The sequence below is a fragment of the Gorilla gorilla genome, chromosome 5 (genome assembly GCF_029281585.2).
Source record: "Gorilla gorilla gorilla isolate KB3781 chromosome 5, NHGRI_mGorGor1-v2.1_pri, whole genome shotgun sequence".
In the NCBI taxonomy this organism is placed as follows: Eukaryota; Metazoa; Chordata; class Mammalia; order Primates; family Hominidae; genus Gorilla; species Gorilla gorilla.
The window spans coordinates 89,514,530-89,534,962 of record NC_073229.2 but is presented as its reverse complement, the minus strand read 5'-3'; the positions used below and the strand labels follow the sequence as shown (position 1 = coordinate 89,534,962).

The 20,433-nt window shown below is 34.4% G+C and overlaps 1 pseudogene; it reads left to right on the top strand.

Moving 5' to 3' along the window:
• LOC115933211 (protein eyes shut homolog) overlaps positions 1–20,433 on the top strand; it is a 182,048-nt pseudogene that overhangs the window by 111,544 nt on the left and 50,071 nt on the right.

The following is a 20,433-nucleotide window of genomic DNA, read 5'->3' as shown; positions in this document are numbered from 1 at the left end:
CTACTTATTTTAATTGTTCCCATTTATATAGGAAAAAACTTTGCTCTTCCATCAGTATTTTCCCTTTTAAAAGAACATAAATTTGTACACTCTTCATTTTTACTTATTGCTTTTTTTCATCTTTTAGTCATTCAATATAGTTATACTTTAACTTTTCAATTTAACATTTAAATAAATAAGAGTAGGAAATATTTCATTAGCTCTTCTCACAAATTACTGTCTTTTCATTTTAGATTCATATTTGTCATTTATTCTTTAAAGAACCTTAAGAGATTATTTTTCCAACCTCCTAAACTTTTTGTTACTAACACTCTGAAAAGGAATTTTTTTTTCCCCTGGAGAATTGTCCATTTTATCAAAAAAAATTGCTGAACTTTTGCTGAGAAGAATTAGTTACATTATATAGAACATAACACACAGATAAAAGTTTATAGAAGAACATTTTTTACTCCACCTGAAATTTCTTCTACAATATGCAAAGATTTGTTACCAATGTACCATATACTAGACCCAAATATTTGGAGATACGAGGGCAAAGAGCAATAATACATGCTTCTTCTAAAAATCAAGGAAACTATTATTGTAGTAAGCAGACTATGTATGCCCCTCATCCTTCACCAAAAAATAAAAATAAAATAAATAAATATGTCCATGCACTAATCCTGGGAATATGTGCATGTGTTATGTTACCCAGCAAGAGGAAATTAAGATTGCAGATGGAATAAAGGCTGCTAATCAGCTGATGTTATCTTGGATTATTTGGGTGGATCCAGTGTAATCACAAGGGTCCTTCAAAGTGGAAGAGAGAGATGGAAGAATCAGAGTCAAAGGGGGATTTGATGATGTAATGAGGCTGGTTTTAAAGATGGAGGAAGGGACCATAAATGAAAAAATGAATGCATCCTCTAGAATAAGCTAGAAAAGTCAGGGGAACATTTTCCTGTAGAGCGTACAGAAGGGACACAGCAGACATCTTGGTTTTAGCCTTCTGAAACTTTTCAGACTTATGACCTCTGGAACTCTAAGATAATGATTTTTTGTTGTTGTTGTTGCTTCAAGCTACTAAGTTTGTAAGAATTTGCTATTTAAATAAAAAGTTGTTATATAAATAGAAAACTAATACAATAATCTATCAAGAACTATTAATAGTATCGTTTAAAATGTTTTGCTTTTAAAGTTGACAATAATGAACAATTGAACACATTCTATAACTTTACTAGTTAAAAGAATATTAATATAAGAAGCGACTTTTAATGGATGTATGCTTAACTATTAATTCATAGAAGTACTTTAATTCTATTTTGCTTCTCTATTATTCATTATTTATATTCTCTATTTAATATTCTCATTATTTAATGTTCTCTATTATTCATTAGAAGAATTATTTTGTAGATAAATTACTTGGAAGATTGTACATGTTATCATTTGTACTGCTACCATGTATGAGGTTGGGCAAGCTATATACCTCTTTCAACGTTAGTTTTGGGTTAAATTAAATAAATTTTAATTGGATTCCATGAGAATAAAACAAAATAATCAATTTTAAGTATACGGGCTTTTTACCTTGGAATCTTAATAAATCTTGTTGTTCAGATAAATATGATAATGAAAATGATGGTAATGATGATGATGATAATGACAATAAAGAAAAAAGAGAGGAAAAAATAAGGAGGACAGCAAGAGGAAGAAGTATGATGACTAGGTTGTATTTTGAATGCAGGTGAAATTAACTTTTGCCCAGCAAATTTAATTTCATTTTATTTTTACCTGCCCATGGATGCATGGACTTGTTTCAGGTGCCAATGGTTTATTTTCTATGCATAGTCACCCCAAAACTTGGTGGCTTAAAATAATTATTTTATTATTATCTCTTATGGTACTGTGAGCTGACTTGTCTCAGCTAGGATATTGTGTAGAGTCCCTCTGAGGTTGCCATCGGAAAGTGTCTAGACTTGGACTTCATCTTGAAGGTTTTCTTATTCATATGTCTGGTAGTAAATGTTGGCTGTTAGCTTGGCCCAGAACTGGGCCTATTAGCCACAATCCTAAACATCATTTCTCCGTGTGGCCTGCGCTTCCTGAGAGCATGGTGGCTGGGTTCAAAGAGCAAGCATTCTAAGATAATTAGATAGAATCTATATGGCCTTTAAAGCATCATTGTCTACATGATCACAATCTTGCTTACATTCAAGAGGAAGGCAATATAGTTGCTAACTCTTAATAGAGGAGCTTTGATTTCACATAGCAATAAGAGTGTGTGAGATGGGAGATGGTGTTGTGACATTTTGGAAAATAGAATCTGCCACATTGCTGACAGATAATTTCTACTCCAAGTTCATGAAAATAATTTTAACCCTTCTCCAGGTAAGAACCCATTCATTACCTTTGAAATATCCAAAATACTTTGTAAAAATATTTTTTTAATCTTTCCTAGGATGTTATGTGCATCTGTTCACCAATATTTACAGATTTGCCTTGTAAGAGCATTCAAACATCATGTGAGTCATTTCCTTTGAGGAATAACGCTACATGTAAGAAATGTGAGAAAGATTATCCTTGCAGGTATAACTAATTTTCTGTTTATTTTTAATACAAAATACATGGTTTTTAAATCACGTGAACAAAAATATAATGATGTTCTGGTTTTAATCCTAACTTTTACTTAATGGTATATAATATTCTGTTTGAAGTTAAAGTAAATTTTTTTGCATGTTTTGGGTTAATTGTTGTGGTATTAATTTAAAATAAATATTTGAGAAATTCTCAAGCATAATTTAGGTATACGGTTATTAAAAAAATATTTTGTTTCATAATGGAGGTTTTAATATAATCAAATAATAATTGAAGGTCTAGAAGGAAAAGAGAGATATATGTCTCCATAGTATTATTTCTGTTATACATATATAACATTGAAATATTTTAAAATAATAGAATATTTCTTCCTGTATTTCACAAACCTCAGCAGATAGATATTAGTTAGGGTCTTTAGGCAGACTTTTAGGAATTCATTCTTTCTTTAAGTAATAATTTGCCACAGATTACTCATTTATAAGTGGCAGAAGTGACCCAAATATCTGGGCGTATAATTTAGTCAATTTTAAATAGCTTTATAGACATTTTCTCACATCATTAAGAAATACAATTTATACTCTTCACACTTGCCTGACTTTTATCTGACTGCTTAAAGTAAATTCTGTTGGGCATTATTGAAAAGCAGTAAGTAGCCTCAAAATTTTAGAATATTCATAAAGGCAGAAAATTAACATGTGGGGTACAGAATAGCCTTGGAACACACTGAAAAGAAACTTAGAATATGCATCCACTTCACACTGTACGATACTTTAATCTATTTCAAAGGAATCCAAATTTAAAGATTTTTTTTAAATTAACCTTTTGAAATGTGACTTTTTCAAAAGAAGTGACAATAAACCTTATCATTATATCAAGATATTGAAAACTCTAACCCATTCGGTCAAATTTTTCCATGCCTTCAATCGTATATTAATTCATCAATAAACCTGAATGTTATCCCTTTAAAAATATTTACTTTTAATTTACAATTCTATTTCTATGCCTCAATGTGCTAGTAGATTAGTGAATGTACTTAGAAAAGTGATCAACTTAAAAAAAAAAACCAAATACATCTCCTCCCCAAACATAAAACTGACTGATTAAAAAAAATTGCTAACTCTGACTCAGGTGAAATAATGGAGATATAATAAATATTAATTAAGTATGAAGTTGAAAAAAATGACAGGAAATTAATCTTGAAATCTATTTTTCTCTTCTCATATGAGTCAAAGAATATCAGTGAATATAATAATAAAAATAAAAACGACTTGACTTCAATGCTTTTATGTTAAGGATTTATCTGTGTGTTACTAACTTATGAGGTATGTTTTCCTAGGTCAGTGACTCTAACACTTTGAAATTAGAACTTCTTGAAGAGCTAAAGTACAAATGGTTGTTCCTTGTCTCTAGTGTTTATAATTTAATAGATCTGGGATGAGGATTGCAAATGTACATTTCCAATCAAGTCGTAAGTGATGCTGATGGTCCTGATCTGGAGACACCATACTTTGAGAACTATTAGTCAAGATGAGCTTGGCCTTAAACAGCTTCAATGAGGGAAATTGTCTTATCCCTTCCAACTAGTTTAACTACTCTTTTCTACTGAAGTTTTACTCTTCTGAATTTGGGAGAAAAAAAATGTGTTAAGGTGAAAAGGAGTCAAATGTGGAAAGGAGAAGAATAGAGTGATTATAATGATATTAGTTTCCCTACCTGAACATATGCTATAGATCTAAATTTATATGGGTAGATGAGAGAGAAACTGAAACAAAATTACCTCCCTGAGAAAGACAGTGAAACATTGGTTATGGAAATTTTTATTTGGTACCTAGTAACTTAAAGCAATACAGTTAGAAAGAAATTAATTTTCTCCAGTAGTTAAAAATCAGAAAATTCCTTACCACCTAGAAGACTGAAAGCTTTAGATGTCTATGGGAAGTTAGCATAAAAATGTTATTATTATGAGCAGAAAGAGTTGTAAAGTATCAAAAGGGGCAATGCTGGGAGCAGGTAGCACACAAGTAGAGTCTGATAGGAAAGGAAAAGGAATAATTGATGTCTTGGAGGTATCAGAGAGATAGAATACAACTTTGGTGACTCTCTTAAATTATAGAAGAATGGTTTGATTGTTTACGTGAATACTTTGGAAAATGATTTGAAAATAAAATGGAGTTTGTGAAATACAGCAACTGCAAAAAAAGAAACAAATATTTTAAAAAGGATACTTGACCATTATTTGGGTGGTGGTTTAGCCATCCAAATACTAGGAATTCCTAGAGAATTCCTCTCACTCTTCTCCAGCATTACTGCTTTCTGTCTACAAAAGTGAAATAACTTTTTTACCCCCTACTTGCTTGTTTGGCCCTAGAAGGTAAATTTTTTCAAGGTATATTTGGCACTTTTGCATGTTGATACTTGAACCATTTGGAAGAAAGTCTGCACTTAAGATTAACAGTGAAACTCCTACTAGAGGTTTTAAAGGGAAATGAAAGTCACACTCTACAGTAACACTAAGAAACTGTATTGCAGCATGTAATTGCGCAACTGGAGGTCATTTTGCAACCATGAAGTCCAGCAAGGAGACAAAGCCAAAACAGATATAGAGCTGAAAGGATTAAAAGGAGAGCCAGAACAATGATCAAATTATTTATGAAGAAAGAACTACCTATAGACAGTTTAACAATATGAGCCAATAATTCCCTGCATTGGTTTAGTCTGTTTGAGTTAGGATTATGCTATTTACAACTGAAAACTTTCCATGTAAATATACTGAAATTCTTTACAAACCACTGAGTTAGATTGCTCACATATTTTAAATGGTTAATCTTCAGCCATACAAGTAGTTTTATTGCTCACTCAATTATTAGTTATCTACTAAAAGAAAATCAAATATTTCTGTAATATTGCTGAGTACTCTATGAAAATGATTTTGAATTACTATGAAATTCTACTCTACTGTGAGATATTCAAGAAGAATGTGTTTTATTCATGACTGTATTTGTAAATTATTTTACTATGCTATGTATAGAATATTTTCTAACTAATTTATTTGATTCATTATATAATTTGCTTATAATAATTATTTTGGATCTTACTGATTGAAATGGAAGGTCTTGACTTGGGCGGTGATATGAAAAGACTAATTTCTTTAATTTAAGGAATATTTATATATTTTTCAGAAACTTTCCTACTCTAAGTAAAACTCTTCTGCAACCATAAAAAAGGCCAAAAAAAATTAGAAAGAAAAAAAGTTCTTTTCGTTAGAAACTTACATTCCAGTAGGCAGATACTGCTTTAAATGATCACTCTGACTCAATTTTATTAAATAGAGCATTGGTGTATGTTCCCAAGGGAAGGGAGACCAGCTAGAAAGCTACTATGAGTATGTAGCCCAGAGTTGGTGGTGACTGACACTGCCATCAAGATGACTCGCGATGATGGTAATTAAGGATCAGATCTGGAATATATTTCTAAGAATAGTTCAATCTTTTGCTGAAGGATTAGATGTGAGGTAACAGAAATAAGTCAAGGGTAACTCTAAGGTTGTTTGCTCAATTGGAAGGTTGGGAAATAAACCTTAACTGTTTTCTAATACCATTTCCAAAATGGAAAAATCTGTAGAAAGAAGGGCCTGGTTGGCAGGAGTGGAAAACAAGATGTCGGTTTTGAACATGTTAGACAAGACACCTAATAGAGCCAAGTAGAGATATTGAAGTAGATATCAAGTATGTTTCCATTTTAGAGAAGCTATCAGGGCTAAATATATAAATTTGGAAGCCAGTGCCAGAGACATGACATTTAAAACCAGGAAACTTGCTGTGCAGAAACCTTTTAGTTTAATTATATTCAATTTTTGTCTATTTTTGTTTTGTTGCATTTCCTTTTGAGAACTTAGTCATTAATTCTTTGCCTAGGCCAATGTCTGGAAAAGTCTCTCCTAGTTTTTTTTTCTAGGATTTTTAAAATGACAGGTCTTATGTTTAAGTTTCTAATCTAACTTGAGTTAATTTTTGAATATGGTAAAAGATAGGGGTCTAGTTTTATTCTTCTGCATATAATTATTTATTTTTCCCAGCACTATTTATTGAATAGGATGTTCTTTCCCCAATGTATATTTTTGTTGACTTTTTCAAAGATCAATTTGTTGTAGGTATGTGGTTCTCTATTCTGTTTCATTAATCTATATGTCTATTTTTATATATCAATACCATGCTGTTTTGGTTACTATAACCTTTTAGTATAATTTTAAGTCAACAGAGTAAACAGACAAACTATAGAATAGGAGAAACATTTTCAAGGAAAACATACATCAAAAGGCTAGTATTCAGAATCTACAAGAAACTCAAACACCTCTGCAAGGAAAAAATCAAATAACCCCACTAAAAAGTCAGCAAAAGGCATGAACAAATATTTTTTAAAAGAAGATATAAAAGCAGTCAACAAACATATAAAAAATGCTCAACATCTTTAATCATCAGATAAATACAAATTAAAACCACAGTGAGATGCCATTTTACACCAATCAGAATGGTTATTACTAAAAAGTCAAGAAACAACAGATGTTGGCAAGGATGCAGAGAGAAGGGTATGCTTACACACTGTTGATAGAAAAATAAATTAGTACATCTCTATGGAAAACAGTATGAAGATTTCTCAAAGAGCTAAAAATAGAACTACCATTTTATCCAGCAATACTACTACTGGATATCTAGCCAAAAGAAAAGGAATCAGTACATCAAAATAGCACCTGCACTCATATGTTTATCACAGTACAATTCACAATAGCAAAGTCATGGAATCAGCCTAAGTGTCCATCAATGGATGACTGGATTAAAAACATGATATGCACACACACACACACACACACACACACACACACCATGAAATACAACTTAGCCACCCAAAATAATAAAATCATGTCTTTGCAGTAGCATGGATGGAACTGGAGACCATTATCATAAGTGAAATGACTCGGAACCAGAAAGTAAAAAACCTAATCTTTTCGCTTATAAGTGGGAACTAGACAATGGGTACACATTGACATACAGGGCAAAATAATAGATATTGGAGACTCTAAAAGGTGGGATGGTGGGAGAGGGTGTAAGAATGAAATATGAACTATTGGGTAAAATGTTCACTATTCGGGTTATGGGTACACTAAAAGCCCAGACTTCACCGCTATGTAATATACCCATGTTAAAATAACAAAAAACAAGCAAACAAACAAAAAACTGCACTTGTAGTCTCTAAATGTAAAATAAATAAATAAATAAAAGAGGTTAGCTTAGAAAAAAATAAAAAATACAACAGGAAACTCAATGAAATTACCTCACATTGAACCCAGATAGGAACAAGAGAAGGTTTTCGACTGAGACTTGGTACACTCATATTTGAAGGAGTTAATGGATTAGAACATGAGATTTAAAAGGACTCCGTGAGTTAAGATGATAAAAATACAGACAATTATTAGAGAAGCTAATAAACTGGCAACTAAGGAAACTTCAAAATAGTTTAGATAGTAGTAGAAATGGGTTGGGATATAGGGCACAAGCAGAAGAGTTAGCTTAGATAGGATGGCAGATGTTAAATGAATTGTAATAGAAGGAAAAATAGAATAGGTTGCTTTGAATGTGTGGTTGTTGAATCATTTGGAAAGTGTCTTCTGATGGCTGTGTTACTCAAGTGAAATAAGCAGCAATGTCTAATGAAATAGTAATCCAAGTGAGTATGAGGAAAATAGAGTATTACTGATACGCTACAGCATCTCCTTGAAGTTAGTGAACATGAATTTAAAGTAAGTTCAGCCTGCAATAATATGTGTCAATCTCAAACCAAGTGTAATTTACTCATATGCCCATCAGAAATAGCTAGGGTGTTGAATTAAAGTAGGGTTGAGCTTTATCAGGCTATGACAATGGAGGGGAAAGAGTGATTTAAGGGTGTATGCAATTAGTGATTATAGAAGTAAAAGGTGTAATCTAATTCACACAAGGAGGCAATAGAGAATATGATGGGGATGACAGACACTGAAGGTTGGTAGGGTCAATGGATTGTGGGATGGAATAAACGTTGGGGGAGAAAAGGACTACAAGGAGTAAATTAGAAAGAGAAATGAGGCCGTGCATAAAATATAAAATACTTAACATTAAGATTATGTAAGTTAACATTGAGAAGATGACATAGTTATATATTATGGTAGTATAGAGCATACTAGAGTAGGAGTAGGTTGTAGAGTTAGAGGGAAGATTCAGATCTTTGAGTTGAGACAGTATGCTCCTAGGAGATGCTAATGTTGCAAATAAATAAACTTTGCAGATATTGAAATAATGAAGGCACTTAGGTGTTCTCCATGCCTTGGCTATTGTGATAAAGAGGATGTGATGTGTTTGCATATGTATGTATGTAATATTACACAGCCACATAAAGAAGGAAATTTTGTCATCTGCGACAGCATGGATGAATGTTGATGGCATTATGCTAAGTGAAATGAATCAGCCAGATAAAGACAAACACTGTATCATCTAACTAATATGTAAAATTTTTAAAAGTCAAAGTCATAGAAACAGAATACTGGTTTTCAGGCAATTGGGACTGAGAGAAATGAGGGGGTGTTCAAAGGGTTATAATATTGTATATTTCAGTAGAGTTAGAAGGGAGAACTTGAAATGTTTCCAAGACATAGAAATGGTAAATACTTGAAGTGATGGATGCCCTAAATCTGACTTGATTATCACACATTCTCAGCATGAAACAAAACATCACGTGTATCTCATAAATATGTACAAACAGTAGTTATCAATAAAAAAATAAAGACAAAAAAGATGAATAACTTCTGGGGAATTAATGTTCAAGGTAATGACTATAGCTAAAAATGATGCATTGCATACTTGAAATTTGCTAAGAGAATAGATCTTACCTGCTATCCCCCACACATACAAATGATAACTGTGCAAGGTGACAGATATGTTAACTAAGGATAATCATTTCACAATATATAATATACCAAGTCATTATCACACTTTACACTTTAAATTTGTACAACTTTGTCAATTATGCTTCGATAAAGTTGGAAAAAAATAGCAAAGTAAGGTTGAGATTGCTGGGCTCAGTGGCTCAAGCCTGTAATCCCAGCACTTTGGGAGGCTGAGGCGGGAGGATCACCTGAGGTTGGGAGTTCAAGACCAGCTTGACCAACATGGAGAAACCCCGTCTCTACTAAAAATACAAAATTAGCTGGGCATGGTGATGCATGCCTTTAATCCTAGCTACTTGGGAGGCTGAGGCAGAAAAATCAATAGAATCTGGGAGGCAGAGGTTGCAGTGAGCTAAGATCGCGCCATTGCACTCCAGCCTGGGCCACAAGAGCGAAACTCTGTCTCAAAACAGACAGACAAACAAATAAAGTAAGGTTGGGATTACATTAGAGAAAGATATAACATGTCAGAGGTTAAATGTTAAAGAATTAGAGGGGATGCTCAGGAAGGTTGACTATGACTATGACAAGGAGAAGATATGGGAAGCATGGTTTGATGGCATCATCTTGAAATAAGTAAAGCTTTTAAGGAAGAGGACGGGACATGAGGAAAAGATGAAGACAACTATACAACATGTAGACATTGAGCTGTGAGAGAAGAGGGAGAAAGAATAACCACCACTTGATAGTTTACAGTCAAAGGAAAGAGATTCCTAAGAAGAATATGAAAGAAGTGTACAGAGCTGCTTGAGGGAAAAGAACCACACAGTGAGGGATGACTTGGAAACCACTGGCTTCCTGGGATATCTGAGGTAATGGTAATAAGGGATTAATTTTAATGGCCTCAAAGGTAGATCATGGTGGGTTGATTGTGAGAGTTAGCATAAAGTTAATAGTGCTGGATTCTGTCAGAAGCTCACAGAGCTGGATAGACATTTGGAAATTTCTCCAAAGGCAGTGCTACAGCTACAAGACTCTGTGCTGCACTTCACTTACACAGGTGGCAGTGTCCACGGCGCTACAGGACACAGCTCCAGTGATGCTTCCTAGGGTCTCTGATCACCTCTTGGAGGTTCATGGGTAGAGAAGGGAAACTCATTGTGACCTGACATGTAGATTTCTGAATTCTCCACCATACTTCCCACTTTTGTAGAGTGGAAAGTGTTTATTCACCAAAATCACTTAATGGCTTTGAAGATGATCATGAACTACATTATTAATATTGCCATTTTGCACACACACACACACACGTGCGCGCGCGCACACACACACACTAATTTTTACTGAATGCAATGACTCCAATATTCTCAACATATCAGGAGGATCAAATTTTTACTATTTAGAGTAAAATGAGGAAATGAGCCAGGAAATAAAGTTTCGTTAAACCAGCTGGTGTCTTTCTCATAAAAATTTTTCAAGTCTGAAAATCAACTATTTAACCAAATTAATCGGGAGAAAACTTTGTAAAATATGCCACTGACTAAATATTAGAGAAATATGAATACTATGTTTTTAAAAATCAGAAATGTTGTGATATAGAGAATTTTGCTTTCTAAGCCTTTTATTTTCTTCTCCAAAATTCTGAGATATTTCAACGATAATGATATTCTCTTTTATATTCTCAGCTTATTGTGTTTTTTTTTTCTGTTTTCTACTCACTGGATTTAGATTATTATAACTTACACTACTTAAATTTCAATTTGATGTATTAACATAACTTCCCCCACCCCCATCCCCAAGTCAGTTTCAGCATTTATTTTATTTGGCTTGTGATAAATCTCACCATGTCAGTCATGGGTAAAGTTAAGGTTTTCAGTTTATGTCACAAATATAACTAAGGTTTTCAGTTTATGTCACAAATATAACTAACTAAGTATGCACTGTGACTATGAAATAAGACACCGCATTTGCAGAAATGCATAGGTTGACATATTTCAACATATAATAAAATTATATTTTCTTATTAATTTTGAAAAATGATTTTAAAAATAGCAATCACATATTTGCATGAGGAATGTATTAATTAATGGAATGCTTCCACTTGGTCACTCAATAATTTTCAACAGGAAAGCTTAATCTTTTGGAGTTAATTATCTCAAAAGCTGGGCTGCTACATTTTTCTTTGCTTGAAATCAATAGTCACATTTATAAGGCTATTTTTTTTATTATACTTTAAGTTTTAGGGTACATGTGCACAATGTGCAGGTTAGTTACATATGTATACATGTGCCATGCTGGTGCGCTGCACCCACTAACTCATCATCTAGTATTAGGTATATCTCCCAATGCTATCCCTCCCCCCTCCCCCCACCCCACAACAGTCCCCAGAGTGTGATGTTCCCCTTCCTGTGTCCATGTGTTCTCATTGTTCAGTTCCCACCTATGAGTGAGAGAGTATGGTGTTTGGTTTTTTGTTCTTGTGATGATTTCCAATTTCATCCATGTCTCTACACAGGACATGAACTCATCATTTTTTATGGCTGCATAGTATTCCATGGTGTATATGTGACATATTTTCTTAATCCAGTCTATCATTGTTGGACATTTGGGTTGGTTCCAAGTCTTTGCTATTGTGAATAATGCCGCAGTAAACATATGTGTGCATGTGTCTTTATAGCAGCATGATTTATATTCCTTTGGGTATACACCCAGTAACAGGATGGCTGGGTCAAATGGTATTTCTAGTTCTAGATCCCTGAGGAATCGCCACACTGACTTCCACAATGGTTGAACTAGTTTACAGTCCCACCGACAGTGTAAAAGTGTTCCTATTTCTCCACATCCTCTCCAGCACCTGTTGTTTCCTGACTTTTTAATGATTGCCATTCTAACTGGTGTGAGATGGTATCTCATTGTGGTTTTGATTTGCATTTCTCTGATGGCTAGTGATGGTGAGCATTTTTTCATGTGTCTTTTGCCTGCATAAATGTCTTCTTTTGAGAAGTCTTTGTTCATATCCTTTGCCCACTTTTTGATGGGGTTGTTTGTTGTTTTCTTGTACATTTGTTTGAGTTCATTGTAGATTCTGGATATTAGCCCTTTGTCAGATGAGTAGATTGCGAAAATTTTCTCCCATTTTGTCGGTTGCCTGTTCACTCTGATGGTAGTTTCTTTTGCTGTGCAGAAGCTCTTTAGCTTAATTAGATCCCATTTGTCAATTTTGGCTTGTGTTGCCATTGCTTTTGGTGTTTTAGACATGAAGTCCTTGCCCATGCCTATGTCCTGAATGGTAATGCCTAGGTTTTCTTCTAGGGTTTTTTTTTTTTTTTTTTTTTTTTTTTGAGACGGAGTCTCGCTCTGTCGCCCAGGCTGGAGTGCAGTGGCGCGATCTCGGCTCACTGCAAGCTCCGCCTCCCGGGTTCACGCCATTCTCCTGCCTCAGCCTCCCGCGTAGCTGGGACTACAGGCGCCCGCCACCACGCCCGGCTAATTTTTTGTATTTTTTAGTAGAGACGGGGTTTCACTGTGTTAGCCAGGATGGTCTCGATCTCCTGACCTTGTGATCTGCCCGCCTCGGCCTCCCAAAGTGCTGGGATTACAGGCGTGAGCCACCGCGCCCGGCCTCTTCTAGGGTTTTTATGGTTTTAGGTCTAACGTTTAAGTCTTTAATCCATCTTGAATTGATTTTTGTATAAGGTGTAAGGAAGGGATCCAGTTTCAGCTTTCTACATATGGCTAGCCAGTTTCCCCAGCACCATTTATTAAATAGGGAATCCTTTCCCCATTGCTTGTTTTTCTCAGGTTTGTCAAAGATCAGATAGTTGTAGATATGCGGCGTTATTTCTGAGGGCTCTGTTCTGTTCCATTGATCTGTATCTCTGTTTTGGTACCAGTACCATGCTGTTTTGGTTACTATAGCCTTGCAGTATAGTTTGAGGTCAGGTAGCGTGATGCCTCCAGCTTTGTTCTTTTAGCTTAGGATTGACTTGGCGATGCGGGCTCTTTTTTGGTTCCATATGAAGTTTAAAGTAGTTTTTTCCAATTCTGTGAAGAAAGTCATTGGTAGCTTGATGGGGATGGCATTGAATCCATAAATTACCTTGGGCAGTATGGCCATTTTCACAATATTGATTCTTCCTACCCATGAGCATGGAATATTCTTCCATTTTTTTGTATCCTCTTTTATTTCCTTGAGCAGTGGTTTGTAGTTCTCCTTGAAGAGGTCCTTCACATCCCTTGTAAGTTGGATTCCTAGGTATTTTATTCTCTTTGAAGCAATTGTGAATGGGAGTTCACTCATGATTTGGCTCTCTGTTTGCCTGTCGTTGGTGTAGAAGAATGCTTGTGATTTTTGTACATTGATTTTGTATCCTGAGACTTTGCTGAAGTTGCTTATCAGCTTAAGGAGATTTTGGGCTGAGACAATGGGGTTTTCTTGAATCAATCATTCTGAAATTTAACATAGGGAAAATTTTTTAAAGTCTAAATATAGTTTTTAACTTCAGTTTCTGGTCATAAACTATATAACTATTAAAAATATCTAGGACATTGTTGCCATTTTCTCATCAAGAGTAGCTTTTGCTACTATTAGTACAACTTTACATTCTGCAATATTGTTATAGGGGACAGGAGGTATCCTGTAATCTGGCCCCCTAAATGCCCCATTTAAGAACATATGTTCTCATCAGTATAAACTTTCTTCCTTCCTTCAATGTATTAATTTCCATATAAAAAATAGTAAGTTAGTACAGACATGTGCAGATAAAATTTGAATTAACATCATGAAATCTTTAAGTCTTCCTGGCATACCTGATTAAAGGAATCTTAGCCCCATAATGCTTTGCACAACCTCCAATATTTCTTAATATCCAGTATTCTTCCACTGTGCCCTCTGTATCTCATTTTGTCCACAGAATATTTTCCAAGTATCCACAATGTATTTTCTTTTTCTTTATTTTTTTATTTTTTAGAGACAGGGTCTCATGTTTTCACCCAGGCTGGCATGTAGTGTTGTGAACCAAGCTCATGTCAGTCTCAACCTCCTGGGCTCAAGCAATCCTCTCAACTCAGCCTCCCAAGTAACCGAGTAGCTGGGGCTATTCACCTGGCTAATTTTTTGAAAAAAAGAAATTGTGGATATGGGGTCTTACTATGTTGCCCAGGCTGGTCTGGAACTCTTGGAGTCAAGCAATCCTCCTGCCTCAGCCTCCCAAAGTGCTGGGATTACAGATATAAGCCACCACACCCAGCCCACAATATTTTTTCTACACTTTCTTTCTTTTTCTCACTGAAACCTGAGGACAGTTTTTCTTGTAGCCTTCTGAGTTGGTCACTATTCATTCTTCTACAGTTGTGTACCACAGACAGTGAAGTGTATAGACAGCGTTGCCCTTGTTGCCATATTCAGGCCATTTTTTCCCTTCTCCTTCTGAAAACCCTAGCCAGCAGCTGTATCTTCTCCCTCTCTCTGACTCTCTCTCCCCCTCCCCCTCTCCCTCGCTCCTTTTCTAGTAGCTTTTCTCTCCGTTTCTGTTTATCCTTTACTAAATGTTTTAGCATCTAGCTTGCTGACCTTTTCTTTATCACCACTGTGGTCATATTTTTTGATAACTTTGGTATCCCTCTTGGAAATCCACTCACTTTGGTTGTTTAAATTTTTTGATAATTATTTTGCTAATTTCCCCCTCTCCTTCACCTCAGTCCATCTCCCATGGTCTTATCCTATAAGTTATCATGCCTTTAATTGCACACCCTGAAATACCTTTAATTTAAATTCTTTCACTCTCTGATCCCCACTTCCTGTATTTCAAGTTCACTCACTGATGTACTGTAATGACAAAATTTCATAAATTTTTAAAAAAGCAACAGGACCTCCAATTATATGACTACATTTGACATTCCTGTGTCTAGTACCCCCTGCAGGTCCCCATTTTCTTTTAAAAAACATACTTACACATCCACTTTCAAATTCCTTGATTCTCTTTTTCTATGTTCCATTGACCTGAAAACATCAAACCTGTTTAATTTTCATCCTACCATTAAACTCTTGTCCATTTTATATATATCTAATATAGCAGCTCAAACTTAATGTATTCCAAATTCATAATTGATTACTGAGCCCTGGACAAAGCTTCTTTTCTGCCAGTATTCGTTTACATTACTCTTTGATTTCTTCTTTTCTCTCTTTTGACATGTCTTGTCCATCAACAAATCCTTTAAACTCTCCCATAACTACATATCATGGATATGAACACTTTTATCATTAGGAATGTTAACACCCTTGTTCAAACCAAATTCTCAGCTGGAACATTTCAATAGCCTCCCTCTTGACCTCATTGTTTTGAACCTTCATTCAGGTACATGTCAAATAGTGAATGGAAGTCTCATCAAAAAAGCTAATATTTTGACGGAGATTTGAATGATGTGAGGGAATGTGCAGCTGTCTAAGGAAGAGTGTTCATGGCAGAGGGAGTACCTATTGCAAAATCCTTGGCCTATTCAGACCCTATCCATGCATGAGTCCAGACTAACTGCTCTGGAGAAAGCAGGGGAAGTAGCAGCAATGAAGTTAGAAGAGAAACCAGAATCTGGGGCAGCTTTAGATCATGAATGCCTTTGTAAAGTCCTTCATTTTCACTCTAAGTACAGTGGCAAGTATTGCAGTGTTGCTGGCAAATGAGTTACTTTATTTGGTTTATATTTTTGAATTGTTGTGTGACTGTTGTTTTGAAAGGAAACTGTACAGACACAAGGGCACATGCAAAGAGACCTGTTAATAAGCTATTATTGTAATTACAGTATAGTAAACTGGGTAGGACAGTGACTTAGATTAGAATTGGAGAGAGGGCATAATAAGAAGGGGTTGGATTGTGGATGTATATTTGAGATGGAGTCAATACAATGTTTCTTTAGAGCGGATTGAATGAGAAAGAAAAAGAACAAATATATTGGCTCCATAGTTTTTGACCTGAGCAACTAGAAAACAGATTGTGATTATTTTAGATGCTGAAAGTTACAGGTAAAGTAACTTTAAAATAGTTTGCTTGTTTATCATTTTTTATCCACAAAAAAAGAATATATATGTTTTAAAATCATGTTATTCCTCTGCCAATGCCATTCAGGGGGTTCCCGTACATTAATAAAACCTAAAGGATTTAAAATGCTTACAAGGTGAGCCATATTTTCCTCCTGCCTATCTCTCTGCCACCATCTCCTACTAAGTCACCACTTTGGTCTTTGAGATGTTTCCTGAATATCTCAAGGACCTCTTGCTTCAATCCTCGGTATTTGCCGCTCCCTTTTCTGAAGTGCACATTTCCCAGAAAGCACAGTAGCAATTTGTACACTTCCTTCAGCCATTCACTCAAATATTATCTCCTCAAAGATGTCTTTCCTGTTGATCCTGACACAGCCTGGAAATACCTAATCTCAATTTCTCCCTCCACTTTTATCGGATTTAATTTATTAATTATATAGCACCTCTCCCTATCTGTCATTATACTCATGTATTTATAATTTTCTCTCCCTTCCCCATAAACTAATGTATAATAAGGCAGAGGAGTTGCTGTTTTAATAGGTTTAATACTAGCTTTCTATATTCTAGGATAGAGGTATAGCATGTTAATTTTAATTATCAAATATGGATGGTTTTGTCTAAGATTCTTATTTTCATCTTTAAATAACTTTTACATCTGAATTATTTGCTTTCCGAAATCCAGGCAGTGACCTTGTTGCTCAGTTTATGCTTAAAAGATAAATTCGTCATATGAAGTAGTCCATAGGTCTGAACATTTGTCTATGCCCACACAAGTCACGGTATGTAAGCATGCAATAGTATTGCAAAGATTCTATTATAAGAATAAATCTTAATTTACTTTGAAGGGTTTTTTGCCCAAGTAGCGGAATAGGTTCAATGACAGCATTGAAACTGATACAAGGAACTTTCCATCAGAATCCCCATGTCTGCATGATGAAACCAAAGAGACAAATGTGAACTACAATGCTTTAAGACAAAAATTACAACTTAAACATTATAAAAATTACAAATATAACTGTTCATTTCCTGGAAAAAAATGTATCAAAAGTTGATTCCAAGTTTTCAAACAAGTGATGAGAGTATTTCAAGTTACCACAGGCAGAGAAAACTATCTGAAGTTAGTTTATAACTATCTCCTTTCCATTTGCTAGAATAGTATAGAGTTTGAAAAAGCTATTTCAGCAGCTAGAAAACTTTAAGCAAAAGTATACTTCCAATTTGAAGTTAACTCTTTAAAAAATATTTTTTCTAATTTTTTGCTTTATGAAATTATTATTTTAATACAGTAATAATTTTTACTAACTGTTAGTAAAATATTGAACATTTTATTTTTAATTGTATTAAATTTATGGGCTTTTCTTAATATTTTGAAAAAATACATTTTGAAACCTATTTAAAATGCAGTAAATATTGTTTCACTGATTTTTACCTTAATTGATAAATTAACTTTAAAAATAAATAGCAGTTATAAATACTAGTAGTTCTGTATTACATAAAACATTTACCAAAATGCTGGTGATGGAATTTTGTTCTGATATTGCTGTCCCTACTCTATTAATGCTGTGTTCCCAACAGTGCCTGACACTTCTCATTAAAATCAGTAGTGTGCATTCCATAGGTCACTGGACAAGTTTAGAATGTTATGTCCAAGAAATAGAGTAAAGCTAATTAACTAATGAATATTGGCTTTATTGGCAAAAGGAAACCTAATAGTAGAAAGATATTTAAATCAGTAGTAAGAAATCATTTTAGGAAGGAAAAAGTAAAGGAGGATAAGAGTATTGTTTTTGTCTCCTCTTTTCCACTATTATATTTTATTTTCATTATTTTTTTCCTTCCCTTTCACGTATCTTCACAGATCCTCGCTGCTTTCCTATGTATCATTTCCAATTTTACCACTAAAATGACACCTTAAATATTTCCATCACAATCATGAGGTTACCCTTACCCTAAAGTCTCAAAATAGTTTTATATAAAAACAAACTATAAATTGGATGTTTTAGAAACATGGTGATCTGAAAGGTCTTTCCTTTCTCTCCCCCTGTATTTAAAACAATTGGCCTCTGACTAAAATGGCTGCTGGACACCTAGAGTAGCTCAAATTAGTTAGCTATAAGTCTCTCTGAGCATTTCAACAGAAGTTAATGCACTTTTGTAAACACATTTATTAAAAAGGTCCATGTTGTTTCAGAGTTTGCTTTTGTTTACTTTGCTTTTGTTTTCTCTGTTTTACATTCTTAAATGTCAAGGCTACTATTGAAACTTCTTTTTCCTTGACAGCAGGCTGAGTTGATAGGATGACATTTTTCTTATGAGTAAGACTTGGAAGTGCCTCTTAGATTTCAAGCCATCACTGGGAGTGGGGGATTGGAGATGATTGCCTGAAACTCAGTAGGAAAGTTTTCCCTTTTTGAAAAAAAAAAAACTTTTAAGTTCAGGGATACAAGTGCAGGTTTCTTACATAGGTAAACTTGGGTCATGGGGATTTGTTGTACAGATTATTTTATCATCCAGGTATTAAGCCTAGTACACATTAGTCCTCCGCCTTTGGGTCAAACCTCTCTGAGCCACACATTGCAGATAGTATTTGGGGGGTCTCTTACCTAGTGTGTACTGAGAGTAGAAAATCTTTGGCCTTTTTTTTTTTGGATCAATAAAACTTGCTCTGTTTAGAAACACTTTCTCAGAGTTGCTGCTGCCCAGTGTTCATCCAACACCATTTGGATCTGATTCTTCTTAGTGGCTAAATATTGGTTCTTCAATTCATAGACCTGATCCTGTTCTTTGGAAACTGCAACACAAAGTAAGCCCAAATGTCACATGTGTCTTTAACTGCTCTTGGCCAATTCAGTCCATTCCAACTCAAAAGGAAAATCGAAACTCATCAACTTTTAGGATGTGCTAAAGCTCTTCTCTTCTTCTCTATGCTATTACATGCTCATCCTCAATAGGAAGCGATGCTACCTCTCATTAAGTTGGTATTTGGAGTGATTTCTGGATATCTAGCCAGCCCCTCAGAATGAGAGACGTAAAGTAAATATATCTTACTATCTGTGGAGTAGTAGACTAAAATACATAAAGGTCTTCATCTATGGAATAGCAGAGTATAATAATGCACTTAAAGTTAGGACAAACTTAATTTTATTAACCACTCTAAAATTTGTAAGTAATATGGCCAAAGCAACTAATGTAATTTCTATGGGTATGTTTCCTCATTTATAAAAGTGATAAATAATAATATATTTCACAACTTACAAGAATTGAATGAGAACTTAAGAAAATTGTGTAAAAGTAATTAGCCTAGTGGCTGGCATATGATGGGTGCTGAAAAAAAGTGGATGATTATTTCTGCTATGAATGGAGAAATAATTTAATTCTGTAAGATGAAAATGCAAAGCTGTATGCCTCAAACTATAGGAAAGGTGAATTACTACAGCATTTTATTGATGCTATTTCAGTGAAATTGTGCCAACATGGCCTTTGATCCCTTTTATGAAATTATTTTGTGTTCTTATAACAGATTTAAAATAATAAATGCATAGTTAAATTCACTTCATTAATAAATCAGCTTCTACCAACTTAAAGTCATGAGAAGTCATATTTTTGGTCTTAAAATATTTGGTGTTTACATTAGAAAAAACATTCTTTCATTTGGGGTCCCATTTATTTTATAATAGAAGGTTTACTAAATATGATTTCAGGCACAGGACTGTTTCCTACAAATTAATTAGAAGTGAGGGCAGTGGAAGCCAGAACACCAGTGTGTGTTCTTTAGCAACTTATAGATTGCAGTTAATGAAATACAGTAGACTGGAATATAGATTGTTTGAAAAACAATTTTAAAAATGACAACTAACAAACAGAAGTCCTATAAGTAGCCCAACTATAACTAGACCATTATCATCCACTGGCA